The 13,794-nt window shown below is 38.3% G+C and overlaps 1 protein-coding gene across 2 annotated transcripts in view; it reads right to left on the bottom strand.

Annotated features, from left to right (window-relative positions):
- Positions 1-12,872, bottom strand: part of cntn3a.1 (contactin 3a, tandem duplicate 1) — a 176,946-nt gene extending 164,074 nt beyond the window's left edge. For both annotated transcript variants that reach the window (XM_088332058.1, XM_088332059.1), the window contains exon 1: positions 12,566-12,872. The gene's annotated coding sequence lies outside the window, so the exon portion shown is untranslated. The remainder of the gene's footprint in view (positions 1-12,565) is intronic.
- Positions 12,873-13,794: the final 922 nt, after the last annotated feature.

Here is a 13,794-nt window from a genome sequence, read left to right as displayed (position 1 = left end):
TCACCAAATGCACCAACGCTACTAAAAGCTTGTTGTTTTTATGTGGTCTACGTGTTGTGTTCTTAGATCTATATGCCCTCCATCTAAACAAACAACTAAGGCTTTTCCATTGCAATGTTGTAGCATGCGGTAATTGACCATTCTTAATGCCGATAGGCTATAAGCACAAAAGTGTTGTATGATTCATCGTTCATTGTATCTTCAGCAAGAAACCTTGTTTCCAACAAGACAGCTGAACCGCCCGACAGACAACTGCGCCCTGAGAACCACACTGTACAACATTTAAGTGATTCGACCCGCCTTACAAGAGAATGTCTGGATCTGACCACGGTTTGACATCCCTGGTTTACACAAATGAAAACAAACATGCCCTAGTCTGTTTTATAGCCACTGTCTTGCATGTCATTAACATTGTTTTTGTGGAGGCTAAAATGTATGCATTGCAGCTCACCAGATTGTTTTAGTGTGCTTATTAATGTGACCAGTGAGGTTAGGCTCAAAAACTTGTTTGAAGTGGAATTTTTACACGCCAACTAATTTTACTTCTGTATAAACAGCTCACCGTGGGAGCCAATTGAGGAAAATCCGACATGTCCGCTCGCCAAGACTGCGCCTCAAAGAGCTGTGCAAAACAAAGAGACTAATAGTGTTGTGATGTAAACCCACAGGCCGCGAGTGTGACACATCACATGCCAAGCTTTCTCCTTTCTCCAGACAGGGGCGCTCTACAAGAGCACTTGTCTCAGTCTCCCCTATGACACGCAAAATGGCATATGTTGAAAGGGTTTCTCTGCTCACATCTCCATGTCCAGATTTCAACATAATGGGCCGTGGCTGAATGTGAATTGTACAAATGTATGTACCATTCACTAGTTAACTTCTACAAAGACATATGTGGATGTTCTTCAATAGAACCTAAAAAGAAATTCAGACAAAGGCTACTGATACTTGTGCAAATAGAAAGAGAAGGGACTTGATTGGTATTTTATGTTGATTCTTGATAGGTTTGGTGCACCTTTTTCAATGCATTTCTATTACTGCGAATTATTAGTATCAATAGCAGAATTCTTTTAAAAATGACACTTTTATCTGTTCTAAATAGTCTTCATATTTTTACAATCCTCCAAGGGCTAGTTTTTAAAAATTCCTTACTTTAAAAATTGGAATTTAAGATTTACACATACTGTAACGATGGTTATCAACATACATTGTGTATGTAATGTATTTTCCACACTATAAGACGCACCTCAAAGGAATAGACTTTTGTCATAAATGTTCATATATAAGGCACACTGAAATATAAGGTGGATGAAATTAAAACTACCAGATTTATTCATATATAACTGATGCAATTGTATACTGTTATGGTGTATATTAGTGCAATAATTGATCAGTCAAAAAATGTTGCTGACCAAACTCACAAAACATTGTATTTTAGAGAGCGCAAAAGATAACCACTAGAGATACACATGTCATACAAATGGGCATTAGATTTTATCTTAAGAGCACACGATTTTTACTCACACTGCCACAAAAAAATGTTCAAGAATGGAGAACCACAAAGTCTTTCTGAAAAATTTAAGTCAATGTAAAAAGGCACAACGAGAAAAACAACTCTTTGGTGTATCTGTTTATGAATTGGGTTTTCCCTTTATTTTTATCTTTTGGGACATCTTACTATTTTCTCCATCCTCTAATATTTGTTTCTGACAGGGTAAAAATATTTTAATAATGAGATAAAACCTCATGTTTTTTACATGGTTTAATCTTATTTTCCTTATTTTGGAAGTTTGATTGCCTTTTCCTAAAATATTTCGCAATTTTGGTCAGGGATGTTTTTGAATTGATTAATTATTGCACAAATACAGTAGTATACATAAAGATCGCGTATTATGCACACATATAAGTAATGAATGCATTTCAATCGTATCAGCCGTATTGCGCGGTATACAGTATAAGGAGCACTTTCAAATTTCTGGATAATTTGGGGCGTTTAGGTGAAAATAATCTATAGTTGGAGGAAAAAACACTTTAAGATTATAGCTTGTTTCTGCTATTATCGTGTGTTGCAATGCTTAAGCAACAATATTTTGTCCTTCAATAGTCCCCGAAAATACAACTTGCTTGTTAGTGAGCTGAGTGCTGCCTGCCATCATCCCACTGTAAGCCATTTAAATTTTGTTTTTTTGACAGTTCAAAGTTCAGTTTGAAATGTTGCAGGGGAGAAATGTAGCAAGAGGGAGCGGGCACAGCAAGATTTTAGATGAAAAGCTGCAGGAGACAGGCTGCAACTTCAACGTCTCAGCGAGGGAAGCAGCTCCTTTCAGTGAGCCCTGCTGGCATACTCACAGGAGCCATGAGCAGCATCAGATCATAACTCACTTTCTCACCAAATACCAGAAAAGGGGCCAATTACTGTCTGTTCCTATTCAAATGAAAAATGTTTCTTTGATGTCGCTCCAGGATTGTTGAAGCATTTTCCATTTCCATTCCAATGAAACTGTTGTATTCTAAGTTAAAAGGAAAATGCTGATATTTTCAGCAAACAAGAATTCTCTACATTTAAGCACATGCCACGTTAGAAGAGGCAAAATGAGCAAGATCTTCCCGTTCATATTTCATGTTCGGTGGTTTTGAAGTGAAAGCTCATTATATTGCAGGGAGGAAACAAAGGCCATGGTCTAAAATTGCTTGGAACAAAGCACAAAACTAATATGTTTAGTTAGATACTTTTCATACAAGAAACCGAGGGTTTTCTGTTGCTGATTTCCTTTACCTTGACAAAGGCTGCCCATATTCATTAAAACAAGGTTATGCAAAAGATGTAATTGCTATGATGTTTCAATTGGGTACGTGTTATAAATACAATTAAAACATTTTTTAAGTCTGAGATCATTTCAACATTTACGACTGAGTAAGAAGCATGTCCTGCTTATGTAGTTCTTAAGTGAGCTTTAATAAATTGTGAACTATTTCATGGAGTGAATGCTTGAAAGAAGACCATTTTTCTTCTTCTACTGAAGCACATCCATGAGAGAGCTCCGGACGTCAAAGCAGAGGAAAGATTTTAAACCCATTGCTGAGATTCACAAGTCACTGAGGAAACACAGACACGTGCCACTTGAATTAAGGAGAGGGTTGGTTCAGAGGAACATGAAACAAGCTGGAGTCATCGCATGTCACCCATAAGCGTTTTATATAGTACACATTTTTTTGTTGTTGCTGCTAAATGTTATTGCACAAAACCATGAAAATATACATCTCACTTCTTATTTGGGGATTTTTGTTGCTGCTAAACGTGATTGCATTTCTATTCATTGCAATATTGTTACAATGCACTATTCTTTTTCATTTCATTATCATTATAACGGGCCGGTCTCTAAGCACTACGTTGTAAATATGTTTACTATATATCATGACGGTCTTTTATCGTCTTTTTTATTACACATTTACCCTGGAGTGCCATGTCTAATCTTGTTGCATACAATGTTTTTACTAAGTTTATATCCATGACAAAGACAATTCAATTCAATTCAAAAATATAGTACATCCATTGTAGGTCACATATTGGACGGGTAAAAGTTTTGCCATTCTTGTTTATTTTGTTTGCTCTCATATTAAGGATTCAATGAACTAAAATTATACCAATCAACTGTAATGACATCCAACATCTGTGATGTCAGGCTGACTATTCGCACATCATATTGGGAAATGCAAAAAATATTTCAACAGACAGCACCAATATAGTAACTATTACAAGCACTCGTTAGAAAGTGATGGTCTGCAGTGAGGCTGTAGTTAGAATTTGTCATTTCTAGAAAAATGGAAGACAAAGAGTATTATCTGGCTCCTTAGAGAATATATTGTATGCAAGTAATTAAATCCTAAAATATGTAGTTGTAAGTCTGTGTTTTTCTACATTAAAGTTTGCATCAAAATGCCAGTCTCTCTTCAAGTCAAGTCAAGTCAAGTCATTTTTATTTGTATAGCCCTATATCACGAAAAGTCTCAAAGGGCTTCAGACCATCTTCTCAGTCTACTCGCCAGCCTGAAATAATGCCCACGGGTAAAGAGGGATAATGGCCGAAACGATGCTAACTCAAAGGCTTTTAATTTGTCATTTATCCTTTTTCGTTTTTGCTCAACACATTGATTTATTATTAACGTGATCAAATGTTACGTCCCCCAACTCAACATGATAAATCTGCCGAACACACCCACAAGCTTCTTTCCGTCAGCTCCAGCGTTATGACGGTGATTTCATGTATTTTTCAAACATTGCATGCAAACATCAAACACTTCCCGACTTTTGACAGTTTGGTGACTGTCACTGGACAAAAACTTTTCTGCTGCAGCCTCATGTCGCAGGTTGTGTAACATGGATTTTGACATGCAGGAATATGCCTGAGTGTGGATGTTATCAGAAATCCATCATGAACTAGGGCTTCACAATTTTGGGAAAAAAACTAATTGCGATTTTTTAATTTTAAAAGGAAAGAGCATTTTCACTGCTAATTTTCTTTTTTGTAAACACTTCACAGTGATATGCAAACTTACATCGAGTACAGGACTGTAACAAAATAACAACTAAAGATCTACAAATAAAAACAAAATTGCAGTTGAATAAATAGTCTTTGTTGTCATTATACATATGAATAACAAATTAAGAGGGCTTCTCCTTTCAGAGTTAGAAAGCGATTTAGAGAGCGGACGGTTAGCTTCAAGCCAGTATCGGGTAACCATGACTTCAGGGAGGTTTCCGCAATGATTAAAATAAAATGAAATGAAATGAAATGATCTGCAACCGTGCCAAGTGTAGCGGTTTCTTACATGTTTCAGCTCTAGGTCATCCGTAATTGACCTGGCGTTGGTGAGCAGGGGTAGATTAAGAGAGTTTTTAGCCTAGCCATAGCAGCAGGTCGGACCTACAGCCTTGCCATTGCTTTCAATTCTGATACCGCTTCCGTCGACTTGCTACTTGCTGATGAGAAACCTTTCACAGAGAACCTGCTAGTGATCACCATTTATTTGAGCTCTTTTGACCGATTATATTTATGAATTTATTTTCAATGTAACAAGCTGCTAAGGCTGAGAACTGTCCAGTGCGCTTTTTTGGCCAGTAGTGCGCCCACCTATTCTGCCTGTTGACAGGCAGCATACACTAACCTATAACATTTGTGCACACACTGTTTGCAGACTTCGCCTCGCTTTTAGCTAGTGCTGTTGGCTCAACACGCCATCATTCAAATAACAAAGGGGGAAAACATGGAACTATAAATCCTTGAAAATATGGCACTGTCTTCCGATTGCACTACGTCACATACAAATATCAATTAGACCGTGCAGCCCTATGATTAACCCTCTGGTTCACTGAAAAAAAAATCTATTTCATTTAATCCATTATTTTTTCAATCGCCCAATGGATCTATTTTATGTGTGTAAAAACTAGAAGAAGCTATTTGTTGGAGATTTAAGTTGTCTGTCTTCTTGATTTAAGCGAATAATGGTGGAAATGCCCTTCTTTCAGTGTGCTTAACAGATAACCTTCCATTAAACTGTTTGTAGAGATACCGAAACCTTGTCTGGCCTGTCCCGACACATATTTTTACCTAGCTTCTTTCCATACTTACAGGGGACGTGAAAATACAGCATTTAATGTGCAAGTACACTACAGTATGTCAAATAGGGAAAAAAAACTAACCTTGCCTTTTTAACAAGTTAAACATTGTTCCGGTTAAAGGGATTTACCTGTCACAATGTATCCTTATGAATTTGATTTAACCCTGACGAACTTTGGTAAAACACCTAGCAATATATGGATTCCCTTTTAGACAAAAATACAGATCTACTGAACATGCTCGGGGCCAAATTGCCGAGTAGCACTAAGCTTGCTTCGCAATGTGCTAAATCTCCGGCTCTGACAACAAAGCAGATCTTAAAATAAACATTTTTATTTGGACTTTAGGTTCCTTTTTTGGATGCAACCTCATGTGGTTGAGTGTGTGGAAAACACTGTGGAAATTTAAATTTTTTAAACTGATTTCACCTAAGACGCAGTTGGACAACCCAGTCTTTGAGGGCAGCATGTCCTGCATGTTTTTTGATGTTTCTCTTCTTTAACTCAGGAGATTCCAATCTTCAGGGTCGTTAACTTACTCCTGCCAGCTTGTTAAAGAGCAGAAAAGTTGTGTCACCTGAATTGGAGTAGAGAAATCTCCAAAAACATGCAGGACATGCGACCCTTGAGAACCAGGTTGCCAAACCTCTCATCTCATATATTTTGCAGCAACAGACCATGTATGAAATATCTAGGAATAGAACTCCAGGGTTGTACATAATTGTAATTTCCAGACAATAATGCATACATAAGGGTCAATAACAATTATTATTGTTAAGGGAAAGCTGATGACCGATACTTTGGAGCCGATATTCATGTACCATAAAAGCTTAATAAATTACAATTAGGGTACTATAGTTCACTATATAAAGCCTACTTGTGTACAACTAGTCGTGATTGTGAATATTATAGCTTCTTGCTACATTGGGTCACCTCCGGTGTTGGTGACGTTCGCATTAATGTCTTAATAAACGCATTATATAAACAACAATTAAAAAAAATGAAATCCAGCCAATTAATATTTCTTAATACACATATTATTCGCGACACTCTGTCAGAAGCGCAGCGCTGAGAAGCATAGGAAAACCGACTACATTCAAGTCAGATTCTGCAGGAAACTTGGAAAAAGGCACAACACTGGTGTTGTTTGCTTCCATTTGTGCATCACTGCATGTTGACATTCCCTCGACATTTCAGTCGAGGGTAGTCACAAACGGGGGTGGAGATGAAAAAAGACGGCAATCACGAATGTGAAAAATATTCGCAATTAGACGAGTATGACATATTCACGACAGCCCTAACTTTTGTACCAGTCTCCAGTACGTGACTGCGGACAGTGCGGAAAGGGTACAGGCTTCCTGCTTCAGTGGCTCCGCCCACAGTAGCTTATCAAATAAAAAAAAAAGCTGATACCAATACCGTCAAATTCCCAAATATTGGTGTCGATAATCGACCCGCCTGATTATCGGTCAACCTTTAATAATATCTCCAATTCGGACAGATATGTAAACATACGCCTTACATACGGCTGACAAGATTGGAAATGCTGACAGGAACTACACGTTAACGTCATTTTGAGCTTAACTCATTATCACACTCTTTTTACTTTTGGTGCCAGGAACACAGATTTGCTAGTGCATTCTGATAGTGAGGATGTGGAGACTGTTTAACCTAATGAATGTTTGGGAATGGAGAAAACAAAGATTTTACGCACAAATACTGAGGTTATTGACGCACGGGTAAAGTGGAGAGACTTTTAAATCTTTCAGAAAGCACTATGCAAATCAGTCCTGTGGCACTGTGAGTAAAAATGGTTTGATAATGGAACAAGCTCTTATACCATTACATACAGACGCTCCCCTACTTACGAACGAGATACGTCCCGGATGATCGTTTGTAAGTTGAATTTGTTCGTAAGTTGCTTCAGTGCTTTATTTTGTATGGAATTTGTGTTTAAAGCTTATGTAACTATGTTTAAGGTTTATAAAACTATGTTTAAGGTTTATATAAGTATGTTTAAGGCTTGTATAGGTAACTTGTATTGTTTAGTATCGAAAAATCAACAATGAATAAAATAATATGCTCTATAAAGATGAATTAAGTGAAGTTTAACTTACTTTTGGAAGATGGGTTTCAAGAGTTTGCCCACTTCCTCCTCCGTGCTAAAAAGTGGCCGAAAAAAAGCGATCCAACCATTTTCTTAACCACATCGAGCTTCCTTATTCCAATTTCATTTCAAAAGAAACGGCTCGCCTCTTCTTTACACTTTATACCAACCATATTGAATGGATGCATGAGATATTAAACAATAAAATGTCAAAGTTCTTAGCGCCCTGGACATACAATACAGTATGTTTACAAGAACTGGGAGGAGATAGCTATATTTCTTCTTCGAAGTGGACACTGGGTGAGCTCTCACAGGGCAACACCCTGGTCGCAGTGGAAAGAAGCACTACAGTAATGACCTGTACTCGGAAAAAAGGTGCACAATGCCAAATCTAACTTATTTTTCGACATCCATAAAAAAATGTTCGTATGTACCGTTGCAAATAAGTCAAATGTTCATGATTAGGCGAGTGACTGTACAGTGGAACCTTGGTTTTCGAACGCCTCTCAGTTCGAACAAATCGGTGTCCGACCAAAAATTTCGAGACATTTTTGCTTCGCTGTTGGGTCAAAAAATCGGAGTTCGAACGCCGGTAATGCGTGAGTGCGTACGCTAGGGTGCGATGCTGAGCAGCGTACGGGTGTTTTAGCCCCTTATTATGCCTCCGAAGAAAGTAAGTGCAATCGGCAAAGTTGCTACAGGTGAAAAAAGAAAAGTAGTGCGTACAACTATTGCATTTAAGAAATAAATAATAACCAAATATGAAGGAGGTGTGCGAGCGCCTTCTGCTGACCACCTCAAAGGTAAGAAATCCTATTCATAAGATTACGATAACGCAAACGTACGATTGGCCTGGGTTAGCTTTAAGTTTACGTTAAACATTCGGGGTGTTGGAACGGAGCCCAACATTGAGGGTGTTGGAACGGATCCCCTTTTCCAATGAACCACTCACCACTTGTTGTGGAGACCCGGGTGCTAAATGACTTGTAAACGACCTGATTTTTTTATTTTTACACGTTCATGTAAGGGGAATCTTTCTTACGGAAGATTACGATAACGCGAACGTACGATTAGCCTGGGTTAGCTTTATGTTTACGTTAAACATTCAAGGTAAACATTCAGGGTGTTGGAACGGATTAAAACATTTACATTATTTTTAATGGGAAAAATGATTTTGGTGATCGAACAAATCGGTTTTCGAACAGGGTTCTGGAACGGATTAGGGTCGAGAACCGAGGTTCCACTGTACTTCAATTCTCAAGGTTTCTTATAATTCTCATGCTGAGGTTTTAAGGTTTTTTTTGCCCTCATGTACCATAAAATTGAGATTATTAGCCGCACCCAAGACGTTTTTAAAGGGAAAAAATATTTTGTACATACATAAAACGCACCTGACTATCAGTGTTGGGCACGTTACTTTAAAAAATTAAATAATGATAGTCACTCACTACTTTTTCCAAGTAATTGAGTTAGTAAATGTGTTACTCAGTAGTAAAGGTAACTCGTTACCAGGGAGAGTAACTATTTCAGTTACTTTAAAAAGTTATATGTCAAAGAATTTGATATTTTCTGAGCAGTATTTAAGTCAGTTGAGTAGAGAATAACGGACAGGAAGTTGTGTTATAGAACCTTGTAATATTTATTGCATTTGAACAGAAACACATTTATCCTACAGTTGAAGTGCAAAAGAAAAAAATGTAAACAAAAATGAAATAACAATCAGCAGTAAACAAAATAAAGTGAGTTTAATAAATTAAATCTAATTCGCATGGCCCATTGTAAAGCTGGAAATTTCGACTCTTTTTAGAGATCCGGCGTGTTCAGCTGCTTCACTAAAACAGACGGCGCTTTCAGCTCTTAAATGGCTCTTGAGGTTGTTTTTATTGTTTAATCCATATGTTACCAATTATTATGTATTATTATGAATCACTTAAAAAGGGGTAAGATGAAGCAAAATTAATACTAAAACTTTAACAATGAAAAATTAAAATATTTATACATTTACAAATAATAAATATATATAGATATATTATACTCAACAAATTCAAAGTCAATAGAAGAGAATACCTGAAAAAAGCATGTTGACCAATCACAAGAAAAAAATAGCGTCTCGAAGGGAACTGGCTTTGATTGGTGGGTAGCCGGCTCTCACTTCCAAGAGAAAGCTCATAGAACCATTTCGTCCGCGAAGAACATGACTTGGTTGCGGCATTCACTAATTCGGCTTTTCTCTAGCAGTAAATACTTTATTTGTGTGATCCATAAAGACGTTCCGTAAAGAAGGAGAGGGAAAAAACGCGCGGATGAAAACAGCGTCAGATGTGCGGGGACACGCCACCTTTGGCGTTATGCAGCCAAATTAACGCACCACTTTTGACCCCCAGTACTGATAAGGGCATTGTTACGGCAAAAAAAATCAGTTACATTACCCCATTACTGAAAAAATAACGCTGTTACATAACAGCTTTGTTTAAATTCCCAACACTGCTATTAGCCGCACGAGCCCACATTGAAAAAGGAGATATTTACAAAGAAAGACGGTACACAGAAACATTGTTAACCCCTTAACGTTACGACGGCCCGCTGGTGGGCAACCGGATTTTTGATAAATAAATACGTGTCTGTACGGTGTTACCAGTCACTAAAATATGTCATGCCACATATCATTGGAAAGCTTAAACTTTTGGGATTCAAGATATGGTGACCATCTGCTAATCATTGAAACATCACTATCAGTCTGAAACAAAATATACGGAAACTATAAAGTCAAGGTAACTCACCAATACGTCTCTTGGCCGTCCCCTACTTCTTTGAATGTCCGCGAAAACACCATTCTTACATTAAGGACAATGTATAGAATTCAAAATATTGACTCCAAAATACAAGATAATGCCGACAGATACATAGGAATTCTTCTAAAACATTTCTGCTTCATACGACGTTGCTTTTTGTAATATGTTTATTTTGCCATATTATTTCTGTTTACAGATAAACAGACTTGTAAACTGATTCCCTAAATGGTAGTTAGCGTTCCCCTTTCTATTGACACCTTTTCCATGATGAGGGCCCGTTCATGCTATTTTTATTCATGCAAAAAGTTACGTCAAACTTGTGTCTTCCTTGACACATATATTCCACCTGACTCACTCTTACTTTTAGTGCTCAGGCGCCCCTGGTGCCCGTTACAAAAAATGCATTAATTAGCCACATTATTGTATAAACCGCAGGGTTGAAAGCTTGGGAAAGAAGTTGCGGCTTATAGTCCGAATTTTACGGTAGGTTTTAGAATAATAGTCTGTGTTCTGTACAGACTTCTTGTGATTAAGGGCTATACAAATAAACATGACTTTCCTTGACTTGAATCAGAACCACGGGTGGTCTAGTGGTAATGTGTCAATGCTCTCATTGGTCTCACCTCAAAAACACGGGTTCAATTACAATTGTGTGGAAAGGTCAGAGGTACACACCGAAGCTCTTACTGTATTCTATTTTTCATGCACCTCATAATGCAGTTTACCTGAAGTATGAAATATATATGACAAAAGACTATTGTTTGGGGGTGATTCTTGTTGTTTGGAAAATAGGGTACCTTAACTTTATTACGACAAGAAAGCAGTGTTATTTTTTTGTGTTATTCAGAAAAAAAGTAGAGGATCATCCGAAGTGTTTCAACAACATTTTTTGGGATTAATCCACTGCAGATAGTGGTAGAGCAAAAATAAACAGAATTAAACCCCAGGGTATGTAGACCACAAACTACCAAACAAAAAAAATTGCTAAGGGAACACTTTCTCTCTAGGTTTCGACTTCCTCAAATAATCAATTCTGAGGTAAGGCAGGCATTTTCGGGGATTTCCTGAGAAAAACTTGCAATGATGCTGCTGACATGCTGCTTTTTGGACAATCCGAACCGCAATCAAGCTCGGAGCTCAGTTCAATTAAAGACTGAAAAGGATGATGAGCAAAGACTCAGTTCAATCCCCCTCTGATTACTGACAGCAAATGAGTTCTGCCAGCAGTACTTCAGAGCAATCGGTGGTATTCCGACCCTTCGTAAAAAGCACAATAGAATAACCAATACGGACCAAACCGATTTTTCTACGAGGACGGTTGGATGCAACAGCATGAAATTACAGATGCATGTTTGTAAACAGCCTGTGTATCAAGTCAGTCAACACCTCCCAAGGGAAATAAAAAGGATTCTTTAAAGCAGTGTTTTTCAAGCAGTGTGTTGGAAACCTTGTCTAGTGTGCTGCAGGAAATAACCCGATTTTATCTTTGCAAAAATAGCATGACATTTTATTCATTTCTTTGTTTGTTTTGGCCCAATGTGTCGCTTTCAACAATTTGGGTTGCCAACTCCTGGTTTTGCTGGTCGTATCTGTTTTATGTCAATGTGTTGTACTATCCCTGGTTCAAGCTGCACAATCGTTTTATTCAATACATTTAAAAAGTGGATTTTTATGGGTGTGGGGGATTGGGTTTTGGCTTGTAATAAAGGTGAGATGGTGGGTCCAGAAGTCAGACCAGTTGAGTACCACTGCTTTAAAATCACTATATTGCTGCCTGCCCCTCCCTATTCTTTCGTTCATTGTTTTTTTTATATATATATAATTTATTCATCTGCAGATGAGGAAGTTGGTGACGTTTATGAAGTACGGTGTTGAGTAACACCTTCAAATTCACTTTGTTTTGATATGAATAGAAATGTTTTGAGCTATTGTGCTTCGCAATTGGTTGGCGACCAGTCCAGGATGAAAAGACCCTCGATCCTCATCGAAAATATACTCAATGAAAGCAAAATTATTGACAGCTTAATTTGGTAAAATTGAAGTTCTTACCCGCATAGGTCCGAGTTGGTGTATTTTCTCGAGTTTTATCCCTCCTCGAATATCCATGTTGCGCCGCGCATCTCCTTTCAGTCTTGCGTGGAAATCAAACTCTTCTCCCGCGTCTTTCCTTTATCCTAGATACCGCTTCCAAGCGTTCCCTCTTATTTTACTCTTGCCGCTCAGCTGGATCCACGCCCCGGCACTGCAAAGCACCTGACTCGCCTGGTCTAATGTGGTGGAGCTAGGCAGTTGTTGCGAGGGATTGGTCCTCCCACGGAGTCCGTCTCGCGTGCGGCTTTCAGGGAATGATACACGAGTTTGGGTGTGCTCGTTCCCCGTCTGATGGCGGGCACGAGCGGCCAAACTGGAGGAGCGCGTGCGCGATCGGCTCTTCCTGTGCGCAGAGCGAGGAGATGTGCTGCTATACAGGGCTACATATGACCGTCTAGGGCAGGGGTCAGGAACATTTTTGACCCAAAGTGCCATAAAAGCAAAAAATGTTTTAAAAAAAAATTGAGAGACCCACATCACATATTTTCAGACAAAATTGAAAAAACTGCCAAACACGCTCTCTAGACAAAAGCTAATTCTTTAGCACATTTTAGTTCACTGTGTGTCATTTGATGATTTAATCAAATGTATGAAATGATAACAATGCCAAATCCTGTGTCCCAAATCAATGTAAATATGCCATTTACAATTTGTCTTCCACCTTCAGTTAAGAGTGTTGAGGCATTTTTTTTCCTTGAAATTTGTCCTTAATAACGGTTTCAAAACGATGTGAATGCAAAGTTCTTTTGTAAAAATATCACAAATTACTGCAAACGATAAGCATATCATCATATTCACTTTCGGTGTAGACTGCGCTGAGCGAGAGAGAGAGAGAGAGAGAGAGAGAGAGAGAGAGAGAGAGAGAGAGAGAGAGAGAGAGAGAGAGAGAGAGAGAGAGAGAGAGAGAGAGAGAGAGAGAGAGAGAGAGAGAAGGAAGTGCCTTGTGCTGTGTGCAGGGATCCGCCCACCTGTACTGCTCACCCAATCAAAGTCATTTGCCAGCGTTTTTATTCATCAGTTTAAATGGTTTCTCATCAAATTCTGCATTAAGTTGCTTCGGCTTTATATGGACCAAAATCGGGATGAAATCGAAATAGTTACATTTCATTTCAGAGCCATTTGTACTCATGAAAAGAGCCATATATGGCTCCCGAGCCATAGGTTCCCTACCCCTGGTCTAGGGCAAG

This window comes from Urocampus carinirostris, chromosome 3, assembly GCF_059441175.1.
Source record: "Urocampus carinirostris isolate Australia breed hairy pipefish chromosome 3, RoL_Ucar_1.0, whole genome shotgun sequence".
Lineage (NCBI taxonomy): Eukaryota > Metazoa > Chordata > Actinopteri > Syngnathiformes > Syngnathidae > Urocampus > Urocampus carinirostris.
Note: the sequence above shows the minus strand (reverse complement) of the source record. Positions and strands in the feature narration are given on the sequence as shown.